The following is a 12,475-nucleotide window of genomic DNA, read 5'->3' as shown; positions in this document are numbered from 1 at the left end:
ATAGAACTGGACCTCTAATAGAACTGGACCACTAATAGAACTGGACCTCTAATAGAACTGTATTATAGAACTGGACCACTAATAGAACTGGACCACTAATAGAACAAGACAGGTTGTGAAAAAGCTTACCCATAATTCTCCTCTCTCATATTCCCAGTGAAGTACATGTGGGAAGCCAGCCTCAAGACAGGTTGTGAAAAAGCTTACCCATAATTCTCCTCTCTCATATTCCCAGTGAAGTACATGTGGGAAGCCAGCCTCAAGACAGGTTGTGAAAAAGCTTACCCATAATTCTCCTCTCTCATATTCCCAGTGAAGTACATGTGGGAAGCCAGCCTCAAGACAGGTTGTAAAAAAGCTTACCCATAATTCTCCTCTCTCATATTCCCAGTGAAGTACATGAGGGAAGCCAGCCTCAAGACAGGTTGTGAAAAAGCTTACCCATAATTCTCCTCTCTCATATTCCCAGTGAAGTACATGAGAGAAGCCAGCCCCTATGTGAAGAAGGGTTCTCCTGTGTCAGAGATAGGCTGGGAGACGCCCCCACCTGAGTCCCCGAGGCTGGGTAGCCCCCACTGTGATGTCCCCGTCACCCCCACCATGTCCCTACAGGGGGACAGGAGGTACATCCCCTTAAAGATGTGTCACGTCACCAGGAGCATGACGTCTCCAGACCCTGGAAACAGGTAAAGGCTCCAGCATCATTCTGCATGACTTCTCCAGACCCTGGAAACAGGTAAAGGCTCCAGCATCATTCTGCATGACTTCTCCAGACCCTGGAAACAGGTAAAGGCTCCAGCATCATTCTGCATGACTTCTCCAGACCCTGGAAACAGGTAAAGGCTCCAGCATCATTCTGCATGACTTCTTCAGACCCTGGAAACAGGTAAAGGCTCCAGCATCATTCTGCATGACTTCTCCAGACCCTGGAAACAGGTAAAGGCTCCAGCATCATTCTGCATGACTTCTCCAGACCCTGGAAACAGGTAAAGGCTCCAGCATCATTCTGCATGACTTCTCCAGACCCTGGAAACAGGTAAAGGCTCCAGCATCATTCTGCATGACGTCTCCAGACCCTGGAAACAGGTAAAGGCTCCAGCATCATTCTGCATGACTTCTCCAGACCCTGGAAACAGGTAAAGGCTCCAGCATCATTCTGCATGACGTCCCCAGACCCTGGAAACAGGTAAAGGCTCCAGTATCATTCTGCATCACTTCTCCAGACCCTGGAAACAGGTAAAGGCTCCAGCATCATTCTGCATGACTTCTCCAGACCCTGGAAACAGGTAAAGGCTCCAGCATCATTCTGCATGACTTCTCCAGACCCTGGAAACAGGTAAAGGCTCCAGCATCATTATGCATGACGTCTCCAGACCCTGGAAACAGGTAAAGGCTCCAGCATCATTCTGCATTACTATTATTCTGTTTCCCCCCGTATATTATTATCTACAGGGGCGTAACGGCAGGGGGTGCAGGCCTCGGTGGGGTAACACTTCTACAGTTAGAATTGAATGGATTTATATTGCGAGTGTTTTGCCAGATGCAGTGCCTTCAGAAAGTAGTCACACCCCTTCACTTGTTCCACATTTTGTTGTGTTACAGCCTGAATTCAAAATGGATTCCATTGATTTTTTCTGCCCACCCATCTACACACAGTAACCCATAATGACTAAGTGAGAACATGTCTTTATCAAATGTATTGGAAACTAAATACAGAAATATCTCATTTACATAGGTTTTCCCACCCCTGAGTCAATAATCAAATGTATTTATAATCAATCAATCAAGTTTATTTAAAAAGCCCTTCTTACATCAGCTGATGTCACAAAGTGCTGTACAGAAACCCAGCCTCAATACATGTTAGAATCAATTCGGCAGAGATTACAGCTGTGAGTCTTTCTGGGTAAGTCTCTAAGAGCTTTGCTCACCTAGATTGTACAATATTTGCACATTATTGAAGGTGCTGAAGGTGCTGTAATAAAAGCAACACGTTACATTGTGACGGGGAGAGACTCATCTCATCCACAACCAATGAGTAAGTCCCACCACTTGTTTTTCCTGGGACAGTGTAACAGGGATGGTCGTCTCTGTGACAGTCACAATGGATTACCTGCTGCGGTTCTCAACTATCAGAGTGTTCAGAGTTTAAGAGATGTTACCTTGATTAACCAACACAGAGCAGCGGGTTCTGTCTGACACACATAGACTACCTTAATTAACCAACACAGAGAAACAGTTTCTACCTTAATTAACCAACACAGAGCAGCAGGTTCTGTCTGACACACATAGACTACCTTAATTAACCAACACAGAGAAACAGTTTCTATCTGACACACATAGTCTACCTTAATTAACCAACACAGAGAAACAGTTTCTATCTGATACACATAGTCTACCTTAATTAACCAACACAGAGAAACAGTTTCTATCTGACACACATAGTCTACCTTAATTAACCAACACAGAGAAACAGTTTCTATCTGATACACATAGTCTACCTTAATTAACCAACACAGAGAAACAGTTTCTATCTGATACACATAGTCTACCTTAATTAACCAACACAGAGAAACAGTTTCTATCTGATACACATAGTCTACCTTAATTAACCAACACAGAGAAACAGTTTCTATCTGATACACATAGTCTACCTTAATTAACCAACACAGAGAAACAGTTTCTATCTGATACACATAGTCTACCTTAATTAACCAACACAGAGAAACAGTTTCTATCTGACACACATAGTCTACCTTAATTAACCAACACAGAGAAACAGTTTCTACCTGACACACATAGTCTACCTTAATTAACCAACACAGAGAAACAGTTTCTATCTGATACACATAGTCTACCTTAATTAAACAACACAGAGAAACAGTTTCTACCTTAATTAACCAACACAGAGAAACAGTTTCTACCTGACACACATAGTCTACCTTAATTAACCAACACAGAGAAACAGTTTCTACCTTAATTAACCAACACAGAGAAACAGTTTCTACCTGACACACATAGACTACCTTAATTAACCAACACAGAGAATCAGTTTCTATCTGACACACATAGTCTACCTTAATTAACCAACACAGAGAAACAGTTTCTACCTTAATTAACCAACACAGAGAAACAGTTTCTATCTGACACACATAGTCTACCTTAATTAACCAACACAGAGAAACAGTTTCTATCTGATACACATAGTCTACCTTAATTAACCAACACAGAGAAACAGTTTCTATCTGACACACATAGTCTACCTTAATTAACCAACACAGAGAAACAGTTTCTATCTGACACACATAGTCTACCTTAATTAACCAACACAGAGAAACAGTTTCTATCTGATACACATAGTCTACCTTAATTAACCAACACAGAGAAACAGTTTCTACCTTAATTAACCAACACACTCTATCCACTAGGCTACCTGCCACCCCTACACTCTAACCACTAGGCTACCTGCCGTCCCTACACTCTAACCACTAGGCTACCTGCCGTCCCTACACTCTAACCACTAGACTACCTGCCGTCCCTCCACTCTAACCACTAGGCTACCTGCCGTCCCTACACTCTAACCACTAGGCTACCAGCCGTCCCTACACTGTAACCACTAGGCTACCTGCCGTCCCTACACTCTAACCACTAAGATACCTGCCGTCCCTACACTCTAACCACTAGGATACCTGCCGTCCCTACACTCTAACCACTAGGATACCTGCCGTCCCTACACTCTAACCACTAAGATACCTGCCGTCCCTACACTCTAACCACTAGGCTACCTGCCGTCCCTACACTCTAACCACTAGGATACCTGCCGTCCCTACACTCTAACCACTAAGATACCTGCCGTCCCTACACTCTAACCACTAGGCTACCTGCCGTCCCTACACTCTAACCACTAAGATACCTGCCGTCCCTACACTCTAACCACTAGGCTACCTGCCGTCCCTACACTCTAACCACTAGGATACCTGCCGCCGCACGGTACAATTTTACGGTTCTATTTTATCCCAAAGTTACGGATCTGACTTTGCCATCCTCCCTTACCTTCTCATCTATAACCTATCCGAGGCAGACACCTCCACCCGACCAGGAACTCGATCGCCCTGAGCCCATCCTTTACAGCGAGTCCACGTCCCCCCTCGCACCGGAGCATCGGGAGGATCTGAGTCCATGTCATGTTTGTTGCTGTCGTTCTACTGTTAGTGTGATACTGCAACACTGACAACAGAGGTAAGACGTATGTGCTGTGGCATAGAAATATAATTACTAGAAAGGGGAAGGCCCCCAGAGCCATGGCAATTTGACTAGAAAGTGAATTGTCCCACAGTTCTAGTAGTTCTATGTCTATGCTCTTTGGTCTATGAGATTAACCTAAATGACCTATCTAAGGTCTTCGAAAGCCAAGTCAACAAACAGGTCACTGACCATCTCGAATACCACCGCACCTTCTCCACTGTGCAATCAGGTTTCCGAGCCGGTCACGGGTGCACCTCAGCCACACTCAAGGTACTAAACGATATCATAACCGCCATCGATAAAAGACAGTACTGTGCAGACGTCTTCATCGACCTTGCCAAGGCTTTCGACTCTGTCAATCACCATATTCTTATCGGCAGACTCAGTAGCCTCGGTAGCCTCGGTTTTCGGATGACTGCCTTGCCTGGTTCACCAATTACTTTGCAGACAGAGTTCAGTGTGTCAAATCGGAGGGCATGCTGTCCGGTCCTCTGGCAGTCTCTATGGGGGTGCCACAGGGTTCTATTCTCGGGCCGACTCTTTTCTCTGTATATATCAATGATGTTGCTCTTGCTGCGGGCGATTCCCTGATCCACCTCTATGCAGACGACACCATTCTATATACTTCCGGCCCGTCCTTGGACACTGTGCTATCTAACCTCCAAACGAGCTTCAATGCCATACAACACTCCTTCCGTGGCCTCCAACTGCTCTTAAACGCTAGTAAAACCAAATGCATGCTTTTCAACCGATCGCTGAGTGCACCCGCATGCCCGACTAGCATCACCACCCTGGATGGTTCCGACCTAGAATATGTGGACATCTATAAGTACCTAGGTGTCTGGCTAGACTGTAAACTCTCTTTCCAGACTCATATCAAACATCTCCAATCGAAAATCAAATCAAGAATCGGCTTTCTATTCCGCAACAAAGCCTCCTTCACTCACGCCGCCAAACTTACCCTAGTAAAACTGACTATCCTACCGATCCTCGATTTTGGCGATGTCATCTACAAAATTGCTTCCAACACTCTACTCAGCAAACTGGATGCAGTTCATCACAGTGCCATCCGTTTTGTCACTAAAGCACCTTATACCACCCACCACTGCGACTTGTATGCTCTAGTCGGCTGGCCCTCGCTACATATTCGTCGCCAGACCCACTGGCTCCAGGTCATCTACAAATCCATGCTAGGTAAAGCTCCGCCTTATCTCAGTTCACTGGTCACGATGGCAACACCCATCCGTAGCACACGCTCCAGCAGGTGTATCTCACTGATCATCCCTAAAGCCAACACCTCATTTGGCTGCCTTTCGTTCCAGTACTCTGCTGCCTGTGACTGGAACGAATTGCAAAAATCGCTGAAGTTGGAGACTTTTATCTCCCTCACCAACTTCAAACATCTGCTATCTGAGCAGCTAACCGATCGCTGCAGCTGTACATAGTCTATTGGTAAATAGCCCACCCATTTTCACCTACCTCATCCCCATACTGTTTTTATTTATTTACTTTTCTGCTCTTTTGCACACCAATATCTCTACCTGTACATGATCATCTGATCATTTATCACTCCAGTGTTAATCTGCAATATTGTAATTATTCGCCTACCTCCTCATGCCTTTTGCATACATTGTATATAGACTCCCCTTTTTTTCTCTGTGTTATTGACTTGTTAATTGTTTACTCCATGTGTAACTCTGTGTTGTCTGTTCACACTGCTATGCTTTATCTTGGCCAGGTCGCAGTTGCAAATGAGAACTTGTTCTCAACTAGCCTACCTGGTTAAATAAAGGTGAAAAAATAAAAATAAAAATAAAAAACCACTATGAAGAGGAAATCAGTCACTGAGGGGTTAGACCACAGCTAACCTACTTAATGACGAGCCAATGGCTCACATACAGAGCATTCAGAAAGTATTCAGACCCCTTGACTCTTTCCAAAGTCTTATTCTAAAATGAACAAATAAATAAAATCCTCATCAATCTACACACAATACCCCATATTAACAAAGCAAAGAGTTTTTTTTTTGTGTTTATAACAAAAATGAAATATCACTTTTACAGCACATACGTCTTACCTCTGGTGTCAGTGTTGCAGTATCACACTAACAGTAGAACGACAGCAACAAACATGACAATATAACCATCAAAGTAGTGATGTTTTATCCAGTCTGTCCCAATACACATCAGATGTATATCACACACTACCACAACCAAGCATTAGTTTGTATTGAGTGATATTTACTGGCGTCACGACAATGTTTTGATGGTGTATTAAGTACTTCCATCGTTTCAGCACGTTGCTCACAACAACAGGCCAACCTTCAGGTACTTTAGAGCTACATACTGGAAGATGCCTGTTACCACACAAACACACATGCTGCTATCTGAGATGTTCCGGACGTGTGCTGCAGGCTTGTTGTAGCTGACTGGTAGAGAGGAGCAGAGCTCTCGTCACTGGTGGAAATGTAAACAGCTGTTAGGTGAGAGACGTCCACACTACCCAGCCAGGAGAGGAGAGAGTTTCCTGCACCTTTCACAGCTTTATTTAGCTGCTAAACAGCTGTTAGGTGACAGACGTCCACACTACCCAGCCAGGAGAGGAGAGAGTTTCCTCCCTCCTCAGACAGATTTACTGCATCTCTCTCTCTCTGTCTCTCTCTCTCTCTAACTCTCTAGAGAGGAAAGAGTTTCCACCCTCCTCAGACAGATTTACTGCATATCTCACTCTTCCAGAGAGAGAGAGAGAGAGAGACAGAGACAGAGAGAGAGAGAGACAGAGAGACAGAGACAGAGAGAGAGAGAGAGAGAGAGAGAGAGAGAGAGAGAGAGAGAGGCAGTAAATCTGATGCAGTAAATATGTCTGAGGGAGGAAACTCTCCCCTCTCTGGAGACACAGACAGACAGAGAGACAGAGAGAGAGAGAGAGAGACTGTGTGTGAAACGATGCTCAAGTGTAAAACAGTTTTTTCATGCTTATTTTAGCAGTTTTTTTTCTCTCAAATAAAAAGCAGTTTGTCAGTGGAAAACGAACAGGTAGACAGACCATCATTGACCAGGAAAGGCATTGAAAGATTTGCCACACAGTGAGTCCACTTTCTAAATCTGGCCTTGGCTTCTTTAATGGCTCAGTAGTTAGTGTCCCATGTTGGAGAGATGACCTGACTGGATGTGGATGGGCCTTGAATGGGGAGAACACACCTGGGTTCAAATACTATTTGAAGTCTTTCAAATACTTTAGTTGTGCTTGATTGAGCTTGTAAGTGCAATGCCCACCCATCTGGCACTCCAGGCAGACTAAAGCAAACGCTCAAGGTATACAAAATGATTACAAATGGTCTCTGAACCCAGCAGGTCTGGGGGAGAGCTTGGACCTCTTTCCAGGAACCAGCCAGCCAGCCAGCCAGCCAGCCAGCCAGCCTCTAACTAACGTAAACACTTCAGCTCGCTCCATAGGACATCTGACTTCTGTTTCTCCTCAAGTCTCTGGTTTCTATTTTTAACTGTGGTGGGGGACTGGGGAGAGGGTTGGTGGAGGCGAGTAGGAGAGAGAGCACCTGCAGTTGATCTAGTGGTTTGTGACATCATGATAACATGGTCTCCCACTGTCTCTGCTTAATGACAGGTAGATGTATCAACAGGGGTCATATTCAAGGCCCAGGTCTCTGAGGTGAATACGGTTTCCTTCAACCTTGTTCATTTGATTTATGTTTTGTTGTTTGCTGAATGGATTCATAATAGACTTAGCTAATGTTTCCAATACCAAAAAGGCTTGAAACTTACTGCACATCCCACAGGTGACAAACCAAACTTTATCAACCCATGATGAATAAAGAAAAGTCTGTAAATAAATACACACCCACTGTACACAGTGCTAGGTACATCAAAGGAAATGTTTATCTTAGCCAGAAGACGAGACGCTGTGAGAAACAGTCTTTTAGTGGTGCTTGGGATCATTTCCATTCACTGAGGACATCATCAAGCACACAGGGGCCATCTTCCTTTCCCTTCAAAGGGAAGTATTCTTTGTTGAACTGAAGAAGCCTTTTTCTCATGTCCACTGAAAGCTGTGCTATGGGAGCTATTTGCCTGTGACCAAACTAATTCACAGCTTTCTGAATGTCTCTCCGTCTGTTTGTGTTCTCCAGGCAGTTAGAGCTGCACTCTCCAGACGCCAAGCATACGGTGGTGTTACGGTGTAAAGACACAGCCTCGGCCCAGGCCTGGTTCGAGGTCATGCAGTCGGCGACCTCTAACCTCATCAACAAGGTCATCACGGAGGTCAAAGAGCACACGGGAAGAACAGGAATCGCAGGGAGCAGAGAGATCAGACACCTGGGCTGGCTGGCTGAGAAGGTAGGATCTACTCTGTACTTTATTGAATGTTGGTGCAGGAAAACACCTGAAAGGAACGTGCTCACCTTTAATCAGACCTATAATATGCCTTCACAGACCACCTTCTGATATTAACTCATATGTGATGTTTGTGAGGCAGACCTATAATAATGCCTTCACAGACCACCTTCTGATATTAACTCATATGTGATGTTTGTGAGGCAGACCTATAATAATGCCTTCACAGACCACCTTCTGATATTAACTCATATGTGATGTTTGTGAGGCAGACCTATAATAATGCCTTCACAGACCACCTTCTGATATTACCTCATATGTGATGTTTGTGAGGCAGACCTATAATAATGCCTTCACAGACCACCTTCTGATATTAACTCATATGTGATGTTTGTGAGGCAGACCTATAATAATGCCTTCACAGACCACCTTCTGATATTAACTCATATGTGATGTTTGTGAGGCAGACCTATAATAATGCCTTCACAGACCACCTTCTGATATTAACTCATATGTGATGTTTGTGAGGCAGACCTATAATAATGCCTTCACAGACCACCTTCTGATATTAACTCATATGTGATGTTTGTGAGGCAGACCTATAATAATGCCTTCACAGACCACCTTCTGATATTAACTCATATGTGATGTTTGTGAGGCAGACCTATAATATGCCTTCACAGACCACCTTCTGATATTAACTCATATGTGATGTTTGTGAATCAGACCTATAATAATGCCTTCACAGACCACCTTCTGATATTAACTCATATGTGATGTTTGTGAGGCAGACCTATAATAATGCCTTCACAGACCACCTTCTGATATTAACTCATATGTGATGTTTGTGAGGCAGACCTATAATAATGCCTTCACAGACCACCTTCTGATATTAACTCATATGTGATGTTTGTGAGGCAGACCTATAATAATGCCTTCACAGACCACCTTCTGATATTAACTCATATGTGATGTTTGTGAGGCAGACCTATAATAATGCCTTCACAGACCACCTTCTGATATTAACTCATATGTGATGTTTGTGAGGCAGACCTATAATAATGCCTTCACAGACCACCTTCTGATATTAACTCATATGTGATGTTTGTGAGGCAGACCTATAATATGCCTTCACAGACCACCTTCTGATATTAACTCATATGTGATGTTTGTGAGGCAGACCTATAATAATGCCTTCACAGACCACCTTCTGATATTAACTCATATGTGATGTTTGTGAGGCAGACCTATAATAATGCCTTCACAGACCACCTTCTGATATTAACTCATATGTGATGTTTGTGAGGCAGACCTATAATAATGCCTTCACAGACCACCTTCTGATATTAACTCATATGTGATGTTTGTGAGGCAGACCTATAATAATGCCTTCACAGACCACCTTCTGATATTAACTCATATGTGATGTTTGTGAGGCAGACCTATAATAATGCCTTCACAGACCACCTTCTGATATTAACTCATATGTGATGTTTGTGAGGCAGACCTATAATAATGCCTTCACAGACCACCTTCTGATATTAACTCATATGTGATGTTTGTGAGGCAGACCTATAATAATGCCTTCACAGACCACCTTCTGATATTAACTCATATGTGATGTTTGTGAGGCAGACCTATAATAATGCCTTCACAGACCACCTTCTGATATTAACTCATATGTGATGTTTGTGAGGCAGACCTATAATAATGCCTTCACAGACCACCTTCTGATATTAACTCATATGTGATGTTTGTGAGGCAGACCTATAATAATGCCTTCACAGACCACCTTCTGATATTAACTCATATGTGATGTTTGTGAGGCAGACCTATAATAATGCCTTCACAGACCACCTTCTGATATTAACTCATATGTGATGTTTGTGAGGCAGACCTATAATAATGCCTTCACAGACCACCTTCTGATATTAACTCATATGTGATGTTTGTGAGGCAGACCTATAATAATGCCTTCACAGACCACCTTCTGATATTAACTCATATGTGATGTTTGTGAGGCAGACCTATAATAATGCCTTCACAGACCACCTTCTGATATTAACTCATATGTGATGTTTGTGAATCAGACCTATAATAATGCCTTCACAGACCACCTTCTGATATTAACTCATATGTGATGTTTGTGAGGCAGACCTATAATAATGCCTTCACAGACCACCTTCTGATATTAACTCATATGTGATGTTTGTGAGGCAGACCTATAATAATGCCTTCACAGACCACCTTCTGATATTAACTCATATGTGATGTTTGTGAGGCAGACCTATAATAATGCCTTCACAGACCACCTTCTGATATTAACTCATATGTGATGTTTGTGAGGCAGACCTATAATAATGCCTTCACAGACCACCTTCTGATATTAACTCATATGTGATGTTTGTGAGGCAGACCTATAATAATGCCTTCACAGACCACCTTCTGATATTAACTCATATGTGATGTTTGTGAGGCAGACCTATAATAATGCCTTCACAGACCACCTTCTGATATTAACTCATATGTGATGTTTGTGAGGCAGACCTATAATAATGCCTTCACAGACCACCTTCTGATATTAACTCATATGTGATGTTTGTGAGGCAGACCTATAATAATGCCTTCACAGACCACCTTCTGATATTAACTCATATGTGATGTTTGTGAGGCAGACCTATAATAATGCCTTCACAGACCACCTTCTGATATTAACTCATATGTGATGTTTGTGAGGCAGTTATACGATGGTGAGCCAAGCATTCTTGGAACCTCATACAGTATAGCTGATGCAGTAGTTGCCAACAGAAGAAGCCCGGATGGGGGCTTTGTAGTGTTCCTTCTATACAGTACAGCAGCTATTGATCCCAGGTGACTTTTCCCTGCGTGACTCCAGGTTTTCCCCCCTCCTCGTCCTCCTCTAAATACTCTTTCATCACTCTCTTATTAGTCAGGGCCTGCCTGGCAGAGAGAGAGCGAGACGGCTAATACTGAGTAGACTATAGGCCTGAACTTTGGGCAGTCAGTCAACCAGTCAGACAGTCAGTCAGTCTGCCAAGCCAAGCCAGAGGATGCTTTCCAGGCTTCTTAATGAGTTCCTCTTGTATTACTGCCTGCCTGTCCCATCGTGAGTCCCAAATGGCACCCTAGTGCACTATATAGGGAATATGGTGCCATTTGGGATGCAGAGTCTGGAGTCTGTGAATAATTATAAGGGCCTAAAGCCTTTCAGCGTGTGTGGAGTGGAGTGGTCTGCCTAGGCTTCGCCTGCCGTCCCATGTTCCTTTGTACAACGTCAATCTGACACACTCAGGAGTCTGAATCTCTACTTAGCTGTGTGATGGTCAACACACTACAGGCTGGAGTCAGTCTCTACTTAGCTGTGTGATGGTCAACACACTGCAGGCTGGAGTCTGAGTCTCTACTTAGCTGTGTGATGGTCAACACACTACAGACTGGAGTCAGTCTCTACTTAGCTGTGTGATGGTCAACACACTACAGGCTGGAGTCTGTCTCTACTTAGCTGTGTGATGGTCAACACACTACAGGCTGGAGTCAGTCTCTACTTAGCTGTGTGATGGTCAACACACTACAGGCTGGAGTCAGTCTCTACTTAGCTGTGTGATGGTCAACACACTACAGGCTGGAGTCTGAGTCTCTACTTAGCTGTGTGATGGTCAACACACTACAGACTGGAGTCAGTCTCTACTTAGCTGTGTGATGGTCAACACACTACAGGCTGGAGTCTGTCTCTACTTAGCTGTGTGATGGTCAACAAACTACAGACTGGAGTCTGTCTCTACTTAGCTGTGTGATGGCCAACACATTAGACTGGAGTAAGTCTCTACTTAGCTGTGTAATGGTCAACACGCTACAGACTG

The 12,475-nt window shown here is 43.7% G+C and overlaps 1 pseudogene; it reads left to right on the top strand.

Annotated features, from left to right (window-relative positions):
* LOC124026112 overlaps window positions 1–12,475 on the top strand; it is a 58,151-nt pseudogene that overhangs the window by 23,905 nt on the left and 21,771 nt on the right.

Source organism: Oncorhynchus gorbuscha, unplaced genomic scaffold (genome assembly GCF_021184085.1).
Source record: "Oncorhynchus gorbuscha isolate QuinsamMale2020 ecotype Even-year unplaced genomic scaffold, OgorEven_v1.0 Un_scaffold_2603, whole genome shotgun sequence".
Lineage (NCBI taxonomy): Eukaryota > Metazoa > Chordata > Actinopteri > Salmoniformes > Salmonidae > Oncorhynchus > Oncorhynchus gorbuscha.
The sequence above is the reverse complement of the archived record's forward strand: the minus strand, read 5'-3'. Positions and strand labels throughout refer to the sequence as shown.